Here is a 24,229-nt window from a genome sequence, read left to right on the forward strand (position 1 = left end):
GGTCACGATCTCGCGGTCTGTGAGTTCGAGCCCCGCGTCGGGCTCTGGGCTGATGGCTCAGAGCCTGGAGCCTGTTTCTGATTCTGTGTCTCCCTCTCTCTCTGCCCTTCCCCCGTTCATGCTCTGTCTCTCTCTGTCCCAAAAAATAAATAAACGTTAAAAAATTTTTTTTTAAAAAAAGAAATTGTGGTTTATATACACAATGGAGTACTACATGGCAATAAGAAAGAACGAAATATGGCCCTTTGTAGCAGCGTGGATGGAACTGGAGAGTGTGATGCTAAGTGAAATAAGCCACACAGAGAAAGACAGATACCATATGTTTTCACTCTTATGTGGATCCTGAGAAACTTAACAGAAACCCATGGGGGAGGGGAAGGAAAAAAAAAAAGAGGTTAGAGTGGGAGAGAGCCAAAGCATAAGAGACTCTTAAAAACTGAGAACAAACTGAGGGTTGATGGGGGGGGGGGAGGGGGAGGGAGGGGAGGGTGGGTGATGGGTATTGAGGAGGGCACCTTTTGGGATGAGCACTGGGTGTTGTATGGAAACCAATCTGACAATAAATTTCATATATTGAAAAAAAAAAGATTATGTAGTTAGGTTTCCTTAGGTATCTAACCATGATTACCATATCATTATTAAGACTTCTGTATACTAGTTCCAAATCTGGCTACCATTTAATTTTATCTGGGCGCCTGGGTGGCTCAGTCGGTTAATTTTATCTGTAATGCAAAGTAATAGTAATGCTACCTGAAATGTATTTATCCCCTTTCTTCAAGAAATTCAAAGCAACCAATATCTTTTAAGCATACTGCTAAGTATATAAATGAGAACACAACTAAAATGAATTTTTATTAACAAAATAAAAGATATTAATCAGGAAGGTGAGCTATCTGAAGTTCAGGCAAAAGATCAATCTGGGATAATTCTTTTAAGCCATGCTGAGTTTTGCCAGAAAATGCTTATAAACATTCAAAATTCCAAAGGACATGAAGGAATTCACTAAATTTATGAAAGGTTTCTTTTCATTGCTGAGATGATGTAAATAAAGGTATCTTTTCATTATTACATGTAACTGATTTATAAGTTTATGAATCAGAGAAAAATAAGTAAAAGCATTCTGGAAAATAAGGCAGGATATGGCTCATAAATTACAGCCAGATATACACAGGGGTAATGGTGTCAGTGTGGCCCCAACCTTTTAGCTAATTATGAGGAATTGTTAAACAGAAGGAAACCCTAAGTCATTATGACCCTGGCTAGCACACACAGACACACACAGACACACACTCCCTCCTCGATTTGTAAAATATTTTAAAGCAACACAACTGTATTCTAAAACCTTATTTATTTTTTAATACTCGGGAGTTCATATGATCTCATTGTAACAGTTACATGGGTCAAATGCAAAAAACTGTCAAAATTTGTCTCCAGTACAATTTTTCCCCATTTAATATATAACTTATGCTCTAGAAATCTAGTTCAGAAGTCTTTAAGGTGGAGGCAAAAAATAATAATAATCTATTGGCATGCTAGTAAAAATATTATGACTTCTATTTACATTATTCATTCTATAGATATTCTTTATTCCCTCTTTATCTCATTCCTTTTAATTTCTGTTTTTGTGTTCACCACTAGTAAAATAATAATCTTTTTATTGATGATGTGCATACATGATCCTAAAAATTAGGAGAGCAGTGAATTAGATGCCCATCTGGGAAGCTGAAAAACCTAGGCCTATACTCTTGTCCACATACTGGGCCAGAATGCCTCCTCCCTTACCAATGCATGGAGACACATTACCCCCATCACATGTTTACATCCAGTCAGCTGTCCTACTTCCAATTAAAATGTTCCCCTGGCCTCATTCATAAAGACATTTTATCCAAGGCTGGAATTATTTATTTTCCCCCCGTCACCCATTTTGCCTGCCCTCTCTTCACTTACCCCTCTGACAACCATCAGTTTGCTCTCTGAATTTATGGGTCTGTTTTTGCTTTTTGTTTGTTGGTTTGTTTGTGTCTGTTTTGATTTTTAGATACCACATATAAGTGAAATCATATGTATTTGTCTTTCTTTGTGTGAATATTTCACTTAGCATAATACCCTTTAGGTCCATCCAAGTTGTCATAAAAGGCAAAATCTCATTCTTTGTTATGGCTGAGTAATATTCCATTGTGTACATATACAACATCTTCTTTATTCACCAGTTGATGGACACTTAGGTCACTTCCATATCTTTCCTGTTGTAAATAATGCTGAGATAAACATAGCAGTGCATGCATCTTTCCAAATTAGTGTTTTTGTTTTCTTTGGGTAAACAACCAATAGAATAACCAGTTCATATGGTAATTTTATTTCTAATATTTTGAGGAAGCGCCATACTGTTTTCTGTGTGGTTTTATTTTTTAATCTAATTATTAACAGATTGCCACAGGGGCCCTCATTTCACCACAGGAAGAAGTTCATGTTAATGCCATTCTCTTTCTTTCCTTCATCATTTGTTACACATTACAGTCTCACATGCTTTAGGAAATGGATTATGGATGACGTCATCTAATTTTTAGCTAAATTAACCCTCATGACATGGACAAGTGTTTTTTATTTTTTTTTGAAATTTATTGTCAAACTGGTTTCCATACAACACCCAGTGCACATCCCAAAAGGTGCCCTCCTCAATACCCATCACCCACCCCCCCCTCCTTCCCACCCCCCATCAACCCTCAGTTTGTTCTCAGTTTTTAAGAGTTTCTTATGCTTTGGCTCTTTCCCACTCTAACCTCTTTTTTTTTTTCCTTCTCCTCCCCCATGGGTTTCTGTTAAGTTTCTCAGGATCCACATAAGAGTGAAAACATATGGTATCTGTCTTTCTCTGTGTGGCTTATTTCACTTAGCATCACACTCTCCAGTTCCATCCATGTTGCTACAAAGGGCCATATTTCATTCTTTCTCATTGCCACGTAGTACTCCATTGTGTATATAAACCACAATTTCTTTATCCATTCATCAGTTGATGGACATTTAGGCTCTTTCCATAATTTGGACAAGTGTTTTTAAAAGACTTCCTACAAAACAAAACAATAATCTAGGGATTTCCAAGTAATACGAATAATGTAAATATAAATGAACATGGGAAAATGGCAAAAGTGTATCTCATAGACCACTGCTAGCTCTTTGTTAGTCACGTTTCAAGGAAAATCTATAAGAATTCAAAAAATAGAGGGGTGCTTGGGTGGCTCAGTTGGTTAAGCATCCAACTTCGGCTCAGGTCATGATCTCATAGTTTATGAGTTCAAGCCCCCTATCGGGTTCTCCACTCTCAGCTCAGAGCCCACTTTGGATTTTGTATCTCCCTCTCTCTCTCTGTCCCTCTTTCACTCCCATTCCCTCTCTCTCTCAAAAGTAAATAAACATTAAAAAATAATTTAAAAACATAGAGAAATTCTCTGGAAGGCTGTTTGTGGTGGATGCTGTGGTATGCTACCTGGTGGCCCTCATCTCCCAGATGCCAAGAGTGTTGGCTACTGAAGACTCCCTTCCTTAAGAACTGCCCTCATCTTGGGGCGCCTGGGTGGCTCAGTTGGTTGAGCATCTGGCTTCGGCTCAGGTCATGATCTCACGGTTGGTGAGTTCGAGCCCCATGTCGGGCTCTGTGCTGACAGCTCAGAGCCTGGAGCCTGCTGTGGATTCTGTGTCTCTCTCTGCCCCTCCCCTGCTCGTGCTCTTACTATCTCTCAAAAGTAAATAAACAGTAAAAAAAAATTTTTTTAAAAACTGCCCTCATCCAAAGTTCCATCCCCTCCCCAAGGATGGCCCACATCCAACAACAACCTCTGTGAGGTTACAGAGGCCTGGCCCCCTTGCCTCGTTTCAGGACATCTCTAAGAAGCCATCCAGTTCCAGAGCTCCCCATAGATTAGCTGTACCCTCAGGTGTGGCACACTCAACTTCTCCATGGGCCCATCCTGCTTCTCTCAACCCCTCACAGGTGTTGTTCCCAAAAGCCCTTGCAGTAAACCCAGTGCACACAAATTTACACGTCAGAGTTGGTGTCCAGGAAATTCTGATGTACTGCCACTCTTACTTCTACTGTCATTTAAGCAGACCCTTGCTCTAAGTGTTTATTGTGCCCTAATGAATGTGTGTGTGTGTGTGCGCACACACACACACACACACACACATTCTGTAGAATCATGCACTCTAAAAATTTTACAGATGGGACACCCCTAAAGTATTAATATGTCACCAAATATGCAAATACAGCATTCTAACTGCTGACTTAAGGAGCCAGATTTTCATTTTTTGGCTAACACATCATTAGTTCATTCACAAGCAAAGCAAACCACATTACTCAACACTACAAGGTTCCCCAAAGCCCACAAGACAGAATCTCATGAATAGGAGTCTACAATAAAAAGATCACCCTGATCTGACCACTTTCCACAATCACAGCCTCATCTCAGCTTGTCCCCATCATGCTCTACTGACACCAAACAATCTGTAATTTCACCAACACACCATGCCATTTCTCACCTCCTTGCCTTTTTACTTATGTCACACTGCCTGGTTGGAATGCTCTCCTCCCTGCTCGGAGCACCACTCCCTGCCATACTTAGCTTAACTCAGAGCCTTACTAAGGGCAGGTTTCTGGGAACAGTGTGTCTGAGTGCAGGCAACACAGGGGTGCGAAGTCTGCAGAAATGTTAAGAAGCATAATATAAGTAAAAGGCAGGGGGCTTTTTATCATCTGGCTCCAACAATTCTAAATTATGTAATAATAAAATGGTCCTTCCCACCAGGGCTGACTGCCCCAAAGGACCACCTTGGATATGCCACTCACCCAATTTTAAGCCTTAGACTCAGGAATTCCCAGTAAAAATTGAGCAATCCTAGTAAAACGTTAGGTTTGAATACAGGTCATTATTAACCCCAAGAAAACTAAAAAAGTTGTATAAAAAGTATAAGTAATAAATTCATGATACTCTCAGAGATAAACAACATTTACAAAGTCAAAGTGACTGTGTTTACTAAACTGATTTAAGCCCCCTACGCACACACAAAAAAAGATGAAATTATATTGGAAGAAAGGGAAAAGGAGTATGTGTGGTTTTAGATAGGTGAGGTACAGGATGATTTGCAAAACAAAGCCAAATGGTAGCAAATAGATTGATAACTTTTTTTTTAAATAATAAAATAAGGAGTAAACATTTTATTTAGAAATACAGAGTTGAAAGTGGTGGCAATGGGTAGACATGATCATTAGTAAGGTAGGAGTGCTATTTTATTATGGAACTTTGAGTTTATATAACACACATATAGTATTCTACTATGTATTTAACTGATGAATAAAATACTTAACTCATACATCAATTCACTTAGTAAACCTTCCCCAACCTGGCTCTCAAAATACTCTATCACTACACCTATCACACGGATACATAATTACCGGTTTATGTTACTTGCTCCCCTATCGAATCAACATTCCTTCAGACAAGAACCAACATTTATTTATATTTGTATCCCCTGGCAAAAGTGATACTTAAATTTAAATTTAAATCTGAATTCAATAAATATTTACTGAGCTCCAAGTAGACAAAAGTAGTAACAAGATACAGGTTTCTGATTTCAAAGGATAATATTTATAACCATAAAATGTCATCATATGGTAGAACTCATTATTTGCCAAGGATTGTTTTAAGTGCTTTGTATCCATTCTACCATTGATTCCTCGCAACTGCTTATTGATATGATTATCACCATTCTGCAGATGAGGGAATCACAGACTGAGAGGTTAAATAAATTACCCAGCTCGAAAGAGTGAATGATGATCCAAAATAGGGGTATAATAATGAACTACAGCATCTACTTCCAAAGTACAAACTCACAATTACATCTCAAAGGATAAGACATGTTCACAACATGCTTACAATATGGTACAATATATAATTAAGTCATAAAAGTGGTTACAGATGTAAATAACGTAAGATCAGAAGGAGAGATCTTCGGTCAGTATATTCTATGAGGATACTAAGAAAAAGTAAAATTTAATTTGGAAATTAAGATATGGGTAGGGTTTCAGGAAACCTATATGAAGGAATGTTATATACAAAAGGAACACATAGAAATGTGAAGGCAAATACAAAGATGTAGACAGAAGGCACTATATGTTTTGTATCGAATCTTTCTTCCTGAATACTTAAGGGCTATAACAGGTACAGATCCAGCCAGCAGAGATCCCAGGAGAGATATGGTCTTAAGCATCTCTTTTCTAAACCTATGAAACATGGAAACAATGGGTAATTACCAGAGGGAATATCCCATTAGGTTACTGGAATGAGGCTAAAAAGTAGGGTTAACAAAGCACCTGGACCTGGGCGACTTTCCATGGTTTTTTTGTTGTTTTTTTTTTTTCTTCTTCAGAAATCCTTCCTTGTGTCTCTATCTCTAACACTACTGCAAGAGTCCAAATTTCAAGCCGCCTTCTTTTCCTTATACAAATAACAGCAATACTCTCATTATTAGCCTGTCCAAATCCATTCCGGCCTCTCTTAAATTTGGTCCACCTGCTATAGCCACAAATTTTATTAGTTTCTTGCTTAAAACTATTCAATGGGTTTCTTATCACCCTTATTATAAAGACTCAACTCTCCAACATGGCCCATCAGGTTTAACGATCTGATCCCAACCTACCTCTAGAGCTGCATTCCTTAGTCACTAGACTACAGCTATGCTGGCCTTCTAATTCCAAGAACGTATCCTTCCCCCTTTGGAATCTTTGCACATGCTACTCCCCATGTCTCAAAAGTTTTTTCTCTAGTCCTCTTTACCTCATTAGCCATTCTTCAAATGTGACTTCCTCATGGCAGCCTCCTCTGATTGGCCCCCCTAAATAGATCAGACACTTCTCCCACAGATTGTATATACTTGTGTGAAACAGAGTTCCACAATTTGCAATCATAAATGCAGGCAATTCACTAACGTTTATCTTCCTTTATAGGCTTTAAATCCTTGTGTACAAGATGTGTGTCCCCTCTACACATCACTGACATTTGACATGGTGTCTGGTTCATAGTAGGTGTTCAATAAATATTTGTTGATGATTGAATGAATGAATGAAAGGACAAAACAAAAAGAGAAAGCCGAAATACAGAGACAAGTTGATTGAGAACCAAGGAAAGTCAACTGATGAGCAAGTCTGAAGTAGCTAGAAAAAGCAACTCTGGAAGAATTGTCTGAGCTGACTATGAGCAGTGGCTTTTTATGTAATGGCATGGTCTCTGGCGTGAGCATTCTGAAAAGAGTTGATATGGCTGACATGTTGCAGACAGTTGGGGAGTCATCTGGGAAACTGTGTTCAGCTTGAATCCAGATCAGAAGCAAATTATTCTCAAAGGGTAAGTTTCAAATATGAGCCTAAAAAGATAGGAGACTTGGAGATAGATTTTAAGGCCCCCAAAAACCAGACTTAAGAATCTGGGTCCCATCTGGCATTCAGGCACTTTGAATTTTTGAGAAAGGGGCCACATGATCTCAATAGCATGTCAGGAAGATTGACCTGACAGTGGTAAACAGAGCAGATTGTAAGGAGAGACGCTAGTTTGTGGAACTTTGCAATAGGTCAGAAATGAGCTAAAAAAAGACTGTCCTCAAGTGATAGAAGTATATATATAAAGAAAGGGGAAAATAAAAACATCATTTTGAGGGATGACTCAACAGCACTTAAAATATACTTCCTATATTACCATAGCTAAGAGCCCATGCTTCAGAATCCACCACTCTGGGTTCAAGTCTCAGCTCCAACACTAAACAGCTATGCTACTTTTGGGCAAACCCAACATTATCTGTATAATGGGGCAGCATTTGTATCTAAATTAGAGAAGTACTGGGAAGAATCAATGAAAATAAAAAAATAAAAAAACTGCTCAGCACAATGCCTGAACTATGAATCAATGTCAACTGTTATTTTGTGCTAGACAGAAGAAAGGGCACAGTGATGGCATTCCAGGGAACATATTTTTGGTGGGTATGTCTTCATGTCCAAGAAGATAGCCACCTATACTGTAAAGACTTAACTCCTGTCCTTCCTTCTTCTGCCTGATTTTCATAATGCCTCATAATTTACTTCTCTGGCTTCTGATCTGGATCCATGCTAAACCCATTCTATGCCAACTCTCTCAGGGACCTTGTTCTTCAAGCTGTTTGAGCCATTTCTAAACTTAGGCTTTCAACATTTTTTTTCCAACTTGCCCTCTTACTCTAATGCTGCCTCCTAGAAGCAATCCTACATATGCAACTTGAAGGTAAACCTTCTGTGGCTAAATATACTTCTCTCTTCCTAAGAAATGTCAGAAAGATTATGTTGAAAGCAAGTGCAATGTTAAACTCGGTTTTTAAGAGTTAACAGTGAGTAATTTTTTTTTCTCTAAGGATAGGTAATAGCATCAGATTCTGAAATTAAGCACAGCAGGAAGAAAAAGGCTGCATAGATTTCACAGAGTATCACAGGCCTCTGCAATAAAGCACTTAAAAATGCCTTGTATTGCTAATTCTTTACACAATCTCCTTTTATTTCCAAAGCAGTATGCGGGGCTTGAGCCATGAGACACGCATTGATGTTAACATTACACTGCCTGAATTAGAGCCATTTTTCTACTGAAACTCCTGTTAGGTTTAGAATTACTTTTTACCATCTTTCCCGCAATACATTTTCTGGCCTGACTTCCCAGATCAAATGAATGGTTGCCTCTTCTAACAAGGCTGGACCTACCTTTGTAGTCATTATCTTAGCAAACATCCTTCCCCTCAAGATTCCAACAACCAGGCCTTGAGCTCTATGGGAAATGTGCCTACTCAAAGGTCTCTGAGTGGATGAGGGCAACTCTCTGCTTCACTGCTTTCAATCCCCACTTCCCCCTCCCAGGCCCTAGTCAGGACTCTTCACTCACTAATTGAACTATTCAACAAATACTAATTAAACAGCGAATGTCAGCAAGGCACCGCACTAGGCACCATGGTGGATTTTCGAAACAATAAAGTGAAAATGGCACTGGAGGCAAAGGCCCGCTTGGTGACAGACAAACTATCATATGGAGACTTTACTAAACTCTAAAGAGACTGGGAACACACAGTTCTATGAAGATTTGCCAGTTTCATGATCAACAAGCTATTGGTTAGCAATTGTAAAGATTTTTTCCTCATTTTACAAGACGTTTTGTGTCATTTAAAAGCTTTCTTTTCCAGTCCATGTGGAAACCCTGTCATTCGTTCAATAAATATTTATTGAGTGCTATGATAGCATGGAGAACAAAAGAGACTTGGTCCCTGTCCTCATGTAGTAATTGCTGCTCCCAAGATAACACACACAAGCAGTGGCCTGGTGATTTAATCCTATACAAAACTCAGGTTTGGTTTTGTATTGTTTATTTGTTTGTATGAAGGCACTTTCCTGTAAGGACCATATTAGACTAATTAAAACCCTGTCTTTGTCTTATCTCACTAGGATTCCTTTTCAGCATACCCTTTCTTGACTCTTTATCCACAGTAATCACAACCAAACTATTCTACTTTCCACATATCACTCTCTTCTGTTTTTATTCATTCATTAAACAAAGGTCTTTAAGCACCTACTCTGTTCCAGATACTGCTTTAAGTATTGGGGATACAAAACTGGATAAAGAAATCAACCTCTGGTTCTCAGCATACTTAGCCATCTTAGATTTGTCCTTACAGAAAGTTCTTTCCAAACCTAGAATACCCATAACTACCACCCTTCCCCCAATCCCAACCCAGTTTGTGACAGGTCCCCTCACTCTTGACTTTAAACATGCTAATGTTCTACACATTTAAATTTAATAAACACAATTTATATTTTATTTCAAAACTTCTAAAACCACATCATCATCAAAAAAAGTATAACAATTCAGCAATCAGTTGTGCTTTATCTAGGCATTGCCACTATTCTTTGAGATCTTACTTTAATTTCAGATGTCATATACATAGCCTAGTACCAAACTAAGTCAATACTTTTTTTTAGCACTGGTTCCCAAACTCCTATGTGCAAAAGAATTGACAGTCGTGCTCGTTAAAAATGTAGCATTACAGGGCAACTACCACAGAGATTCAGATTCCCTGTCTGAATGGGGGCCAGAAAGGTAGAGTTTTAAAAATATCCCAGGTGGTTTTCAACTGAGTGATTGAGTGATCACCTTTGTGAAATACAGTTCTATCATTTCCTTTGATGTCAGTTTTTAAGTATTCAGAATCTGTTTCAAGTCACAAAATATTTCCTATTAAGTGCAAACAACATGCATCTGTGTTATATCACACACACACACACACACACACACACACACACACACACACACACACATTTGTTAATAAATGAACCAGTGGGGTACTTGATAATCATATTCAACATCCAGGATTTAGTTCACATCTCAGGCATCACTTTCTGTGACTTCTCACCTGTTCCTCCTAATCATCCCCTGTGGTGGACAGGCAGGTAAGGTTCATGCCCCCACACCAGCACGTTGGCCACAGCATGATGGAAAGAACACAAGAAGCAGAATCAACTAGACTGAAATTCAGGCAATAATTCTACTGCTTCCTAGCTGAGGGCAACAGGCCAGCGCCTGACCCATTGGAGTTTGCTCACACATCCACGAAAAGTGGCTGATACCCACCTAACAGGGGGGCTGTGAGCATTAAATGAGATCCTGATCCATGCCTAGAACAGGATCAGTGCTCAACAGCTATTAGTTTTCCCACTTTTCTGTCATGCAGGGCCGGGCCTTCGAATCAAAATGAAGCTCAGTCTGCAAGGCATGTGGGCTCAACAATCATTTGTTCTGCGGCTACTCTGTCCCAGGCATTGTGACTGCATCAGGAATACAACACAGCGCCTTCATGGAGTTTACCTTCTGATGAGAAGTGTTTTGTCATCCTACCAGTTACCCCTTTCAAACCAGGCAGCAATGCATGCAAGCACATCTTTCGCTTCTCACTTCATCCACTGAGATTAAGGCAATGCAGTGGCCAATGGTGCCATGATAATAATGACTTTGTGGTGGGGTGCCTGGGTGACTCAGTCGGTTAAGCATCTGACTTTGGCTCAGGTCAGGATCTCGTGGTCCGTGGGTTCAAGTCCCGCGTTGGGCTCCATGCCGACAGCTCAGAGCCTGGAGCCTGCTTCGGATTCTGTGTCTCCCTCCCTCTCTCTGCCCCTCCCCCACTCACGCTCTCTCTCTCTCTCTCTCTCTCTCTCTCTCTCTCTCTCAAAAGTAAACAAACATTAAAAAAAAAAGACTTTGTGGTGACAGAAAGGTTAAGAAAATCCCAAAAGCAGTGATAGGGAAAGAGAAGCAGGGAGGGAAGAGCTTTTCAGGGGTCTGAGTAAGTCCCTAGAAATAGATACTGGGAGCATTAAGGTTCTTTACATGTTGACAGAACTGTTTGTCTGTTTAGTATGCATTAAAATTAGCACTTCATTTCCTGACTTAATGTAGAAAAGACACTACTATCCTGCTGGTAGTGTAGGTATCGTGGAGTAAGGCTGAGAGAGAGAAGAAAGACAAGTCAAAGCAAAAGTATAAGAAATAGTATGCACTTGTTCAAAAGCAGTTCCCAGTGCAAGAGTAAATTAATGAGACTGATTGTGCCAGATCCACGGGAAAGACTGCCAATACTGCATAGTAACACTGAGCATCGCAAGAACTCACACGCAAACCTCAGTCACGCATCAAACAACCTCAGCTTTTCGTAGCCATGAATTACACTGGGAAATCTTAGCACACATCAGACTTGGGGGCAGGCCCTAACCCAGAATGGGAATGGACCAGCAACTAGAGAGGGTATGAAGCCTGGCACAGCAGAGGATTAAATCAGACATTTAGTGAGAAACAGCATCTAGAAAACACGTCGTCAAAAGTACTAACATCTCTTTTCTTTTTCCTCTCACAAATGTGAAGTTCATCAGCCTTTTTTAACATTAAAGTAACCAGCACTCACTATTTGGGGAAAACTATGCCAAAAGGCTCACAGTAAGCAGTCCTCATCCTGGGCACAGATTCCCTAGGGGGGTCAATTTGCTTGAGGAATGTGTCAAAAATTAGCTCCCTTTTCCTGCCTCCCACCCTCCTTGAACTCTGACGTTGTCCCCATGCCAGTTTCCCACACAACACCCAGAACCATGTAAAAATCAGGGTCCTATGAATCCCACTTGAAATTAATATGTTAAGTCAGTGTCTAACGTCCAAAAAATGCTCACCAGCATACACACAAGGATCGCTCTCCATTGCATTACTGAGAATCAGTCTGCATCTGAACGACACGGTCTTCATTCCTCCACCACAACCTCCCCCCCATGCTGGCCCAAAAAAAATAGCAACAACTCAATTCTCAGTCCAATAACGTCTTTTCTCAGATGTTGTTCTCCCAGTGGGTAGAAGAATGAACTGCTGCAATGCCACCCGCTCCTCTACAGTTTCTTTTAATTTAAAGTTACAACAGGAGGGAAGAAAAGAGACTTTCTATTAAGGGACAACTCCCTGAAGGGTCTCTTAGCTGACAATCGAAGGACTGCTCATGGCAGTGATCAAATCTAACGCAACAAAGTGCTGGTGGCTCTGTGACTCATCACAGCAGGAGCTAGCACTGAGGGCCACTTGAGTTCAGTGCTTTGTGTGCGGCAAGTTGGTTTAGGAACAGTAACATAGGGGAGCAAAGACTTGCAAGGTGTTTGAGGCTCAAGATAAAATGCAGACTTACAGTGCAAGTTGCTTCTCAACTGAATAGGAAGCCTAGAGGGGTAAGGAAATGAAGGGAGCACTCTGTCTACCTCATGCTTCAGGGCAAATTACCTGAAGATGGCCAAGGTCAGTTGGTCTATTTGTTGTATGGTTTCTATCCTGATAAAAAATAAGGATTGAAGCAGGAGAAATAAACCGAGCTATTTTTAAAAGGCGAGCCTTAAAGATGTTTGCTTGCAAAAACAATGCCTTCTAATTACAGCTAATATCTATTGTTTGAGTATATTTACTCTCACCTGACACAATTCAGCTATACCTTTCCAGTTGCATATTATGAGTACATTAAAAAGAGTTCAATACAGTAAACCCCCTTATCTGTGGTTTCACTTATCTGAGGTCACCCACGCCCCCGACGCAGATGATCCTCCCTCTGAAGGGTAGACTAACACTACGTACGTCACGGTGCCCACCTCATTCACCTCACCTCATATCATCACGTGGGTATTGTATCATCTCACATCATCACAAAAAGGGTGAGTACAATACAATACGAAATTGTGACAGAGACACCACATTCACATTAACTTTTATTATAGTATATTGTTATAACTGTTCTATTATTATTATTGCTGTTAATCTCTTACTACATCTAATTTATAAATGAAATTTTATGATAGGTACGTATGCATGCATAGGAAAAAACATAGCATATATAGGGTTCAGTAGTGTATGTGGTTTCAGAAAGGCATCCACTGGGAATTTTGGAATGTATCCCCCCAAAATAAGGGGGGGGGGGCTACTATATGCTTTGAACATTTCCTCTATGCCATACATGGTACTATGGATTTATACGTAATTTCATACAACCTCATTTAATGTGACCAGGACTCAGTGAGGTGATACTATTGTTATGGTCATTTTACAGGGGAGGAAAATAAAGCATCAAAGAGCTTAAAGAAATACCGGGTCTTTTTTTTTGGTGACAAGTCCACCGACCAGAGCCACTGCTACTAACCTCTGGGCTATACTACCAAACTAGAACCATACCACTCAGATCTCCTGTTGCAAGATTATAATGGACTCAGCGCCCCACTTGCTGCCCCTAGGTCTCTAGCAACAGTGATGCCCGGAGCCCATGCTTCCAGGGGGCTGCTCCTAGCCAGCGAATGAATACTCCTCCAATGGCTGACTCTCTTCTGCCTTGCCAAACCTTTCCTGGATTGCACTACAGTACAGCTTCTTTCTACTCGACCCTCCCTCCTTCCGTCTCTCCTTGCATAAGTATCAAACATGGATCACAGCTGAAAGGCTCTCCCAGCCTTCTGCTTCCTCTTCTTACCTATCTAATCCCCTTTTGTCATCTGCTTCTCGAGAAATTCAAACTAATGTAATAACCAGGTCACTTACTTACTTTTTTAAAGCCCTTCCTTTATCTTTGGTCAGTTTTATAGGTTCCCCCCACCACCACCCTGCTATCCAAAAGTTTGCTTTACACCATTTTGCTTTCATGAAAAACCTACATTAGTACCTGTTTTCACTAATCCAAAGAGGATTTCTGCTTTTACAAAATGGTAATTGCTTCTTCACTTTAGGCCATTTCAGCTCACAAAGGGTTTCACTGGAATGCTCTACTTCCAGATAGTGGGGGGAAGCCTATACTTAGAGAGAAATTTTTTGTATCACTGGAAAGAGAAAGCATCCAGTAATTTCTCCATGTTACTATACATCATCTCTTCACACAGGTAATAGTATATTTATTGTGCCTTTCTCCTTGTCTCCAGTATAAACAAGTCTATGAGGTTCTCTTTGAAGAAACTGCTGACTCAAAGGGCAAACATTGCAAAGTCAGATTTATTTCTTTTTCCAAGTGGAATCTCTATCTACACGTACTATAACTTCATATTACTGCAAGGTAGATGACTGACTATGGATAAAGTCATGATAAATTTTCACTAGTTTGTATCTGTAATGGGAAATCAAAAAGGATAACAAGAAGAGAGATCTATAGTTAGGTCCTAAGGTTTTTGTTGCCTTTACCTATTATGTAGGATAAAATGCTAATTACTGAAGGAACATTTCTATGAATAAAAGATAGAATTCACACTTGCAGCAAATACAGCATCTTAATAAAACCACATTGTCAGAGATCATATATAGACATTAACTGAATCACTATTTTAAAATGTTGATCTCAGCCTCAAGGAAGTGATATATTTTTCTTCTTGGACTCAAATAAGTCCAGTACAAAGCAAGTACGAAATTAACCTTCAAGTATTATTAATGATCAAAAAGACTTGACTGGAGGGAAGACAAGTGTTGCTAACATTTACTAAGCACCTGGTTCATGACAAACCGTATTCTAGGAATTTGACATATAATATCGACTGTAATCCATGCAATATCTCTATAAGAAAAAGCATTATAGTCTCCACCTTTAGAGGTCAGTAAAAGGGCCACAGAACTCCAAGTGAAGTCTTGGAAGAATTATACGTAGACCTAAACTTAGAAGCTCCAAAAGCTAGTGGGATTGCCTCTTCCATCCTGGTTCTTTCCTGAGTTCCCTACCTCAAAGACTTTAATTGGTGCTGCAATGACAATACAATACCTGAGCTTCCAGAGAATTCCAACTGGAGAACAAGCCAGAGCCCTCCCATCCCGCTGAATGAGGCACTATCTGTCCCCTTTGGACATATGATACTATATAATCACAAAATAGTTGAATGAGAAGTAATTGAGCATCAAAGATAGAATCAGGGTTTGTTTGTTTGTTTGTTTGTTTTCCTTTGTAACTTACAATGAACTTTAAGCAATGAAGAATGAATAGACCTGTATCTATAGAATTCAGTAGCACCTCTCCTGGAGATACGTTTTTTCTTTTTTTTTCCAGTTTTTTTTTTTTAGGCTCAGTTTTTAAAGAGTGATTGTTTAATGTATTCTTTAAATGCATTTATTTCCCTCCTACTTTTATCAATATGCCTGCCCAGCATCCTTACCTGTAAGCAGAGTAATTACTTGCCTATAAGGTACAATTTGAGTAGTACCAAAAAAATCCTTATATTCATAAATGTTTCTTCTGGCAGTTTCACTTGATACCTATATTCACAACTCTTTCTGTAAGGAATTAGATGGTCATAATAAACTGCAACAATAACGGTAATAATAATAATAATAACCACATCTAGAGAATTAAACCATAATGAGCTATTAACACCTTTGAATTAATTAATGAGCCAGAGGTTAAATTGGACAAATGAGGCAGGAATTCAGAAGGGTCCTTCAGAGCAAACGGGGCTGTTATCAGGGCCCATCCTATAGTTTCAGGCCCCTGATCCGGAGAGCATTCAAAAGCACCCATGCAAGCAGGTACAGGTGTAAGGGGTTGAGAGAAGCAACTCAAAAAGCATATTCCCCTTAACTTTAAAGACAAGGAAACTGAAAATGGTAAAGTTTATTAAATACCACCACAGAAATGTCTGAACAAGGCCCAGCTAAAAGTGACTGAGAGTACCTGAATATCTGCCTGCTACCGACCCATAAGTGTTCCATTTCTCCCCCTTTAAATGTAAAAATTCATTATTTTTAAGCAAAAAGTTAGATCTGTGCTTTATATTCTTGAAATTTTCACTTTACTCTTCATTAAGAGCAACTTTTCATGCAAACGAATTCTTGGCTTAACTGAAAATCATTAAATAACTTTTCTACATCTAAAATCTTTCTCCTGTTAGGTATGAGTAATTATTTACGTTACATCACACACACAGAAAATAAACAACAAAGACCCCACTCACATTTGAGAATCATTTACCATTCCCACTCCCCAAAGCTCCCCGCAATGGGAAATGGAATAACAAGACTGATCATAATTGGATTAAGAACTATAATTCTTTAATTCATTCATCAAATTGAGGCATTTGGAACAGTTTATTTACAGAGTTGTTTAGACAGTTTTGTGTGGTGTTTTTTAAGATAAACCAAAATGTCTTTCTGAAAGAAGTTTCAGATCCCAAATCATTAACATATGAAAGCCAAATGTAGACAATTTACAAATGGGTGTTTTAAACAACGTTTGGAACAAAATTGGGACTTTTATTTTATTAACTATCTACAAATCTAAGTTCAGGATATAGTTTATTTGAAACAGCCAAGCACTTTCTTTGCCTTTAAAATAAGCCTACAATTCTCAGGCTACAAAATTGTGATGAGTATGTGAGGGAATGCTTTGACTTTAGGCCTAGAAATAAAGTTTTCCAGGTTACTCTCAAAACTCTAATTATAGCATCCCCTACCACTGCAGGTGATTGGATATCGCGTGAAACATCCAGGTTATGCCACTCAATTATACCCAACAATTTTACCTGATGGAAATCTAAATAGTGTTCAACCTTAGAACTCTAAGTTATTTAAAATCCAGTGTATTGGGGGAGATTACTAAAAACAAGTTTTATCCTGCTCTGTATTTTACTTTTATACATATATATAATCTGAACATGACTTCAAAACAGTGATTGCCTATCAAAGAATACAGCTTTTTCAAGAGGATGGTATATTCTTTTAATCATACCATAGTTTTCATTTGCTTTAAAAGAAAAAAATTATTCAAGCATTCAAATCCATTCTTTTAACTGGAAAATGAAATTTTAAACTTTCCATATAGGTCATGTCTTCCCCTCAAAAAGGACCAAAAAAAAAAAGCCATCATACTGAGTATAAACTTTACTCTTTTATTTACTATTTACTCCATATACTCCACAAATAACATCTTTATAAACATATATTCATTTTTTTTCTTGTACAAAATAATGTCAGTCAAAACAGGATGTGCATTTACATGTATAGGACTAAGTTAACTTGAAATAACCACTGAATCTCAAATGCCTGGTTATTTACCAAATAAGTTTGAGAGTTTTGAATCCTGTATATAACACACCATTCAACCAGAACTGTTTGAGCTCAACAACAAAACTAATGCAGAGTTTCTACATTAAGAGTTGAAGCTCTTTTTTCCTATACTAAGAGTTTACTCTACAAGTCTGTCAGATTGATTCAATATTGCCCATTCAAAAAGCTACAAAAAGATTTTTTATAGACCTACAAGCAAACAAAAATCTCTATTAATTCTTCATGCACAAGATTGTTAGAAGACCACTGGAACGAAAGAAAAAAAAAGGATTTCAAGCGAGTATGCTACTATGTAATTAACACAAATAACTAAATAATTATGCACATCCCTTCCCACCCCCACAATTAAATGTTTTTAAACAACTCATGTGATGAAAGATCTACCTTTTAGGCAAACAAAAGCAATCTCTACCAGTCTGAGGATTTAAAGCTGTATTGCATCAGTTTTAAGTGATGCTTATGATTTTTATCTTATATAGTTCTGAAGAATAAACAGTTGATGACATAATTTGCAGAACTTTGCACAATGCCTAAGAGAACTTTCAGTGTAAGTACTTTTGATTTTAAATCATTGTGGCTGAATTTATCTAGGCTTCAGCCTAGGAGCTATATTTAAATCAGGAAGAAGCAACCCCAGAAACTTTGTCCCATGTATCTACATTTGAAACCAGATTCTTTCCGTATCAGAGCTAACAACAGTTCACATACAGCTGAATTCCTTCAAAATTAGACAGATCAAAATTTTTGCACTTCTGTAAAGACTCTAAGACATTGTCCGTCCTCTTTTTAATTCTGTAAAAGTCAAACTTAAAAAACATTTCCGTATACTTTAAAACCATCTGGCCCTTCACCTAATCACTCTTGGCAATCGAGCCTCACTCCTCTAATCCTGATCAAAAACTCTGCTGTTTTTTTCTGATTGAAATGCCCATTGCCTACAAATCTCCCACGCGCCTACTTCATTGGCTTGTTTTGTTTGCGTGGGCTTTTTTTTTTTTTTTAAGGATACTAGGGGCCATTATTTATGAGCAGCAAGGAAACAAATCACTCTGTCTAGTCCCTTTGCAGATTCCCACACTTATTACCCAAAATCCCACAGATCTCCCTTGGTCTTGCCCTTGACTGAAGAATTGTGTTGAGCCTGAAGGCAGTCTCTGGGGAAATCCGGCTCATGCCTTTCTTGACAAACTACTTTGGATATCTGGATATTGTGAGGCTCTCAACTGGGATAGAACAAATCCCTAAACTTTTCTGAAGAAGTACAGTGGACTGCCACCCAGACTGCCTGGATATGGCTCTGCATATTCACAGAGTTCCTCCTTTTGACCTGCTTTAGTTGAGAAGGAAAGGCATTAAAATGAATTCACATTCACCACACTCTGCATTTAGTCACAGAGGCCAGCGTCTTCAGATACTCACCAGGGTCCATCTATTTATTAATAAATTCGCTTTGCAAAGTGCAAGGGAAACGACTATTAAAATATGTAAACAGTGCTTCATGTACCTCCGACGCCAGCAGATCAACACTCAAGAAACTGCTGCTATCAAACGCAAATATTTCCAAATCCAATTTGATTTTAACTCAGATAACCTCTTTTCCTTGCTCATTACTCTAGCCCCACAGTGCAAGCGACATTTCCCAAGCCCGCGCTTAAAGTGACACAACACGTGAGTGGTTTCGCTTCGTACACGGAGGGAGGGGGGTGTGGGGGGAAAGTAGTTGCAATTAAAATTAACGCTTCCGGTCTCTGGAATCCCTAGAATTCTGAAGGATGAGACTGGTCTCCGAAATTCCAGGCGGGAGAGAGGAGGACTGGTAGGGAGAGGGAGTGCAGAAAGCGAAACAAAAAGACTAAAGGGGGGGTGGAATATTAAGACTGTGGGGTGGGCTGGGGGTCGCCTTTATATTCCAGGAAGGGGAGAGAGCTTTGTCCAACTTTCAGGGTCTGTGGTCTGGCGTCAGCCCAGATGCACACGCGAGCCTCGGGTCTTCCCCGCACTCCTGCCCTCCTCTCGCATCACCACCTCCACCGCCACCACTTACAAAACAATACCGGCAACAGCGCGCAGGCTCCCCAACAAACATCTAAAGTTATCCCATTTCCTGAACGGGGTCCAAGCCCACGCTCCGGGGTCCCCCCCCCGGCCGGCCGCCCCCCCCGGAGGATGCCAGGGCCACCTCAAGTCCCGAGCCGCCTCCCGCCTCCCCACCCCCCCTCACCCCCAGCCCAGTCCCCCTCCCTCCGTACTTGAGGAAACTCCGGTGGCGGCCCCCTCCCTCCTCCGCCGGCTCTCCAGCTGGAGCCGGGAGCGAGTGCTGAGTGGCGGGCACGGCGAGCGGCTGAGGGGAGCTCTGCGCCTTGGAGGTCTGCCCACAACAACATCGGGACGAACAACAAAGTTAAAACGCTGCGATTCACGCACCTTACCGGGTCTCCTTAATGTCTCCTCTGGCGTGGGATGCAAAGTGGCACAGTGGCGGGCCGGGGGCCCCCGGGAGGAGACTGGAGATGGGTTTTGGTGGCTCGCCTTTTTCACTCTGTGTGTGTGCGTGTGCGTGTGTGTGTGTGTGTGTGTGTGTGTGTGCGCGCGCGCGTGTCCCTCTCCCCCCCGGCTCTCGCTCGCTCGCTCTCGCTCCCCGTGTGGCTCTCAAGGACGAGGTGAAATCCCTTTGCTGGTCATGAGGCGGCTTCAGAGACAAACAACACAATGCGAGTGCAAATAACAAAAGGCAAAAAGACAGTAGGAACAATGGGGGAGGCGAGGGCAGCGCACCAGCCGGCGGTCACCGCGGCCCGGCGCCCGCCCCGGGGGGTGCGGCGGGGGCGGGCGCGGGCGCGGGGGCGGCGCCGGGGGCTCCGACTCCCTCCAGGTCGCCCCCGAGCTCCCGCAAACCCACCCTGAGCTCCTTGCTGCAGCTTGCCGCCTGGCCGCCCTCTCTGTCCATCCGAAGGAAAGGAGCCCCAGAGTTTGCTTCCCCGTCTGCTGCAGAGTAACTAGATTGTAAATAACGCGGTGATTACCCACACCGTGCAGGAATGTTTAAAAAAAAAAAAAAAAATCTGCCCTCCGCTTAAAGGAGCGATAAAATGAAATGGCAGGAGTGGAAGGAGGCTATCTCTAGATCTCGGTGGAGCTCGCATCTATAAATACGCATTCGGGTTTAGTCAGGTCCCCTTTGTCAACTTCTTCCCTGCGCTGGAACCTCACCCGCAGCCCTGCGACCATTACCTGGGCCCCTGCTCGCCCCTCACCCCCGCTTGCACAACCGTAAAGCTTGCACGGGGGGCGCGTGTGGGGGTCTGCGGGTGTCCGCGGAACCTTCCGGGAGGCGAGCCGCCGTCTGCCCGGCGCGAAGGCTGGAGCGGGGAGAGGTTTGCTTTTTAAAGCGACCACTACCTCCCCACCCCCGAGCCCGGCGGTGCGCCCGCGGGTCCCCGCCGCCGGCACTTTGAACCCACCTACTCCTTGGGGTGCGGGGAGGGGGGAGAAAAGTTTTCGGGCGCTCTCACCCCTGCCTCCGGGCTGGTTGAACTGGTTTTGTTCTGTGTGGGTGAACCCCAAAGACCCAATGCCTGAGGACTAAGGAATGATATTTAGGAGGGAAAGGCTCCGCGCTGGGCTTCGACTCCGACGACACTGGAGTCAGCGCGTGAAGGCGAGAAGAGACCCTCAGAGTTACATCACCACGGGAGGAAACTCCGTAGGTAATGCCCGAAGCAGAAGCTGTGGGGCTGATTTAAGTGTGTGCTCTGACAGCTCCCGGGCTTATCTCTTCCAATCTTACTTTCATTGATTTATGACAGCTGCGGGTTTGCCAGGGGTAAAAAAAAAAAAAAAGAAAGAAAGAGAAGAAAAGAGAAAGAGAAAGAAAGAAAGAAAGAAAGAAAGAAAGAAAGAAAGAAAGAAAGAAAGAAAGAAAGAAAGAAAAAAGAAACCCTATTAAATCTCAAACTAGGGTAGAGCAGGGATGGGGGGTGTAGTGGGTAGTGGGATTGGGGGTTCCACTGATCTTCTTCACCAAGGAGGCAGCGGGTCTGGAAGAGGGTGATGGAGAAGGGGACTCAAACACAATACGAGCAACACGTTTCTTTTTCTCGCTCTCCCTTTCCTCTTCTCGAGCCGATTTTCATGTTCTCTTTCCTCATCTCGGTGATTTTCTTCAGTTGCGCATCCATTGACTGAGCCGTGTCCCTGGGCACCCCTAGCATTTCCCAGAGTGCAACAACACCACCAGGAGATCAATGACCACAGTCTGTTTATTCTTCACGCGCCTGGAAGAGCAGAGCGCTGAAGCTGCATGGGAGGGAGGCTTAGGGCTTGCCTGTCTGTGCGATCTCTCTCAGACTTTTTCTGGCTGGTTTCTAAATGGCAGTTAGTAAGCAAATGCAGTTTCTTAATGCACGCAACACATACCAATCACAATATATTCACCTAGAAAAGTGATACATCCTTTCTCCCCCTTTCCACCCTTTGTAGATTTGTTTCTGGAACTGGATTGCTAATACCTGAGATTTTGCACTTGCCTAGAGTGGAAACTTTCTGGGGTGTTTGATGATTGATTATTTGGTACCTGCTTTCTAAAAATGGCTAAACACCTTTCCCTGGAACAAAAGTGAGAATGCAAATCTTAATAACTCAAGGCAAAATTTTCAAAGTGTAAGCACAGTTATTATCCACTCCCACAAAGAAAAGCTTCCTCTTCCACAAATATTTGATAGCACAGAGCCCAGTAATTAAGAGAACAATCAAATAAACTCAGGGCTTTCATGGGGACTCTAAATTATCATCTGCCTAGAATTTATAAGCAGTGTAATCATTTGCTGCTTGGATATAGCTCTGGATATGGCATTCTAAATGTGTATCCTTAAACAATTTTACTATGTTTTCTTAAGTATTTAATGAGACAGACCAGGGATAATAATAACATTCAAATTGCTGGATCAATGTGTCTTCACCAACTGTGTGAAAAAAATTCTCTGCACGTGTGCACGAAACACCTTTCCTATATGCTACTTTTCCTCACATTTCTTCAATCATGGAAGCTTCATGTCAGACCCATTTGCATAATAAGAATATAAGAATTCATAAGAACTTAATAATTGCACTATACTTTGAATGTAAGTATTATTTTTATTCTAAGGAGTTCTTGGCATACATTAAATGATTTATTTTCATAGTACATATGTAGTTGCTTTTCACAGTTAGCTATTACTATGTCAGACCCAGATCCTTATATAATGTGCAAGAGGCGAATCAGTCCCAGCTACAAAAAAAAAAAAAAAAAAAAAAAGCCTTTTAGTACCAATTATATGAAAATATATAACATTTGAAGAGAAATTGCTGTTTACAAGTTTTAATCCACTTCTCTCAGACTCGGTGAAAATAAAAGGGACAGAGTGAATCTTTTTTCCCTGGCTCTCTAGACAATGGGCGACAAACATGCCTGCCTGGCCTGACCCCACCAAGCAAAGCACTGCTGTCTCCAGCTTCTATAGCTTGTTCATTGTAACAGCTCCTGGGGCAAGTGAGCTTCCTACTGGCAGGAGAGGTGAGGCTGGGCAGAGCGGGACAGGGTGCAAAGTTGCAAGCTGCCTGGTAAGATACAGATGAATCACCAACCTCTTCCCTTTTGCTCCTACAGGCAGCAACTTCCAACCATTAGGGTTATTGAAACCACATGCCCTTAAGACTCACTCATGATCATTACATAGCAACAGCATAGCTGATCAAAAACTTCCAGTGGGATGTTTGTTTGTGTTGGGCTTTTAAAAAATAGCCACGTTTGAAGTGGGTCTGACACATTAAAGATCAGTGTTTCCATTTATCAAGCATGTACTATGTGCCAGGCTCTCGGCCAAGTGCTTCTTCTATGCATTTTCTCTCTACTTCTTACCACAAACTTGCAAGAAACGCTGCATCCCTGTTGTGCAGATAAAAAAAAAAAAAAAACCAAAGCTCAAAGAGGTGAAGTGACTTGCCCAAAATCACATAGCTTCTAAGTGGTTGTGCCAGAATGAGAATCCACACCGCGCCAGCGCTAAGCCTGTGTTCCTCCACCTCACCTTGATGCCACTTACACTTTATATTAGAGTCAGTTTTCGGCGGGAAATGTTAATTCCTTAAATGGGTAGATTTAAAATGCCAAATGTATCATATGGAACGTCCAGACATGAGCTGCATTGGTATTCTCATATTGGTCATTACATAACTGTGAAATTTTCAAGAAAATTGAAATGTGCCACATATTAAGTATACATATCTACTATATATTAAACATGAAATGCATTTAGGAATGTATTCAAAAACATACATTTGTCTTATTTTGTAGACTAAGCAATTGCATATTATGTATGCATATATATATATATACGATGCATATTATAATAACAATTACTAAAGTTTTTGAATCCCTATAACTTTACAAACATATCCTAAGTGCTTTATGGGCATAAACTCAACCCTCACAACCACCCATGAGGTATGTGATTTTATTATATTATTTTACAGATAAGGAAACTGAGGCACAGAGATAAACATTGGAAAACATTTAAAAAAATTTTTAAAAGACTCTTAATCACTTT

The 24,229-nt window shown here is 40.8% G+C and overlaps 1 protein-coding gene across 16 annotated transcripts in view; it reads right to left on the bottom strand.

Annotated features, from left to right (window-relative positions):
• Positions 1–20,998, bottom strand: part of SOX5 (SRY-box transcription factor 5) — a 1,017,940-nt gene extending 996,942 nt beyond the window's left edge. For 11 of the 16 annotated variants that reach the window (XM_045062631.1, XM_045062628.1, XM_045062610.1 and 8 more), the window contains exon 1: positions 20,070–20,471. The gene's annotated coding sequence lies outside the window, so the exon portion shown is untranslated. Of the gene's footprint in view, positions 1–19,894; positions 20,045–20,069; positions 20,472–20,544; positions 20,676–20,876 lie in introns of those variants that run through there. The other 5 variants (XM_045062611.1, XM_045062623.1, XM_045062619.1 and 2 more) reach the window with 4 other exon arrangements.
• Positions 20,999–24,229: the final 3,231 nt, after the last annotated feature.

Source organism: Felis catus, chromosome B4 (assembly GCF_018350175.1).
Source record: "Felis catus isolate Fca126 chromosome B4, F.catus_Fca126_mat1.0, whole genome shotgun sequence".
Classification (NCBI taxonomy): domain Eukaryota; kingdom Metazoa; phylum Chordata; class Mammalia; order Carnivora; family Felidae; genus Felis; species Felis catus.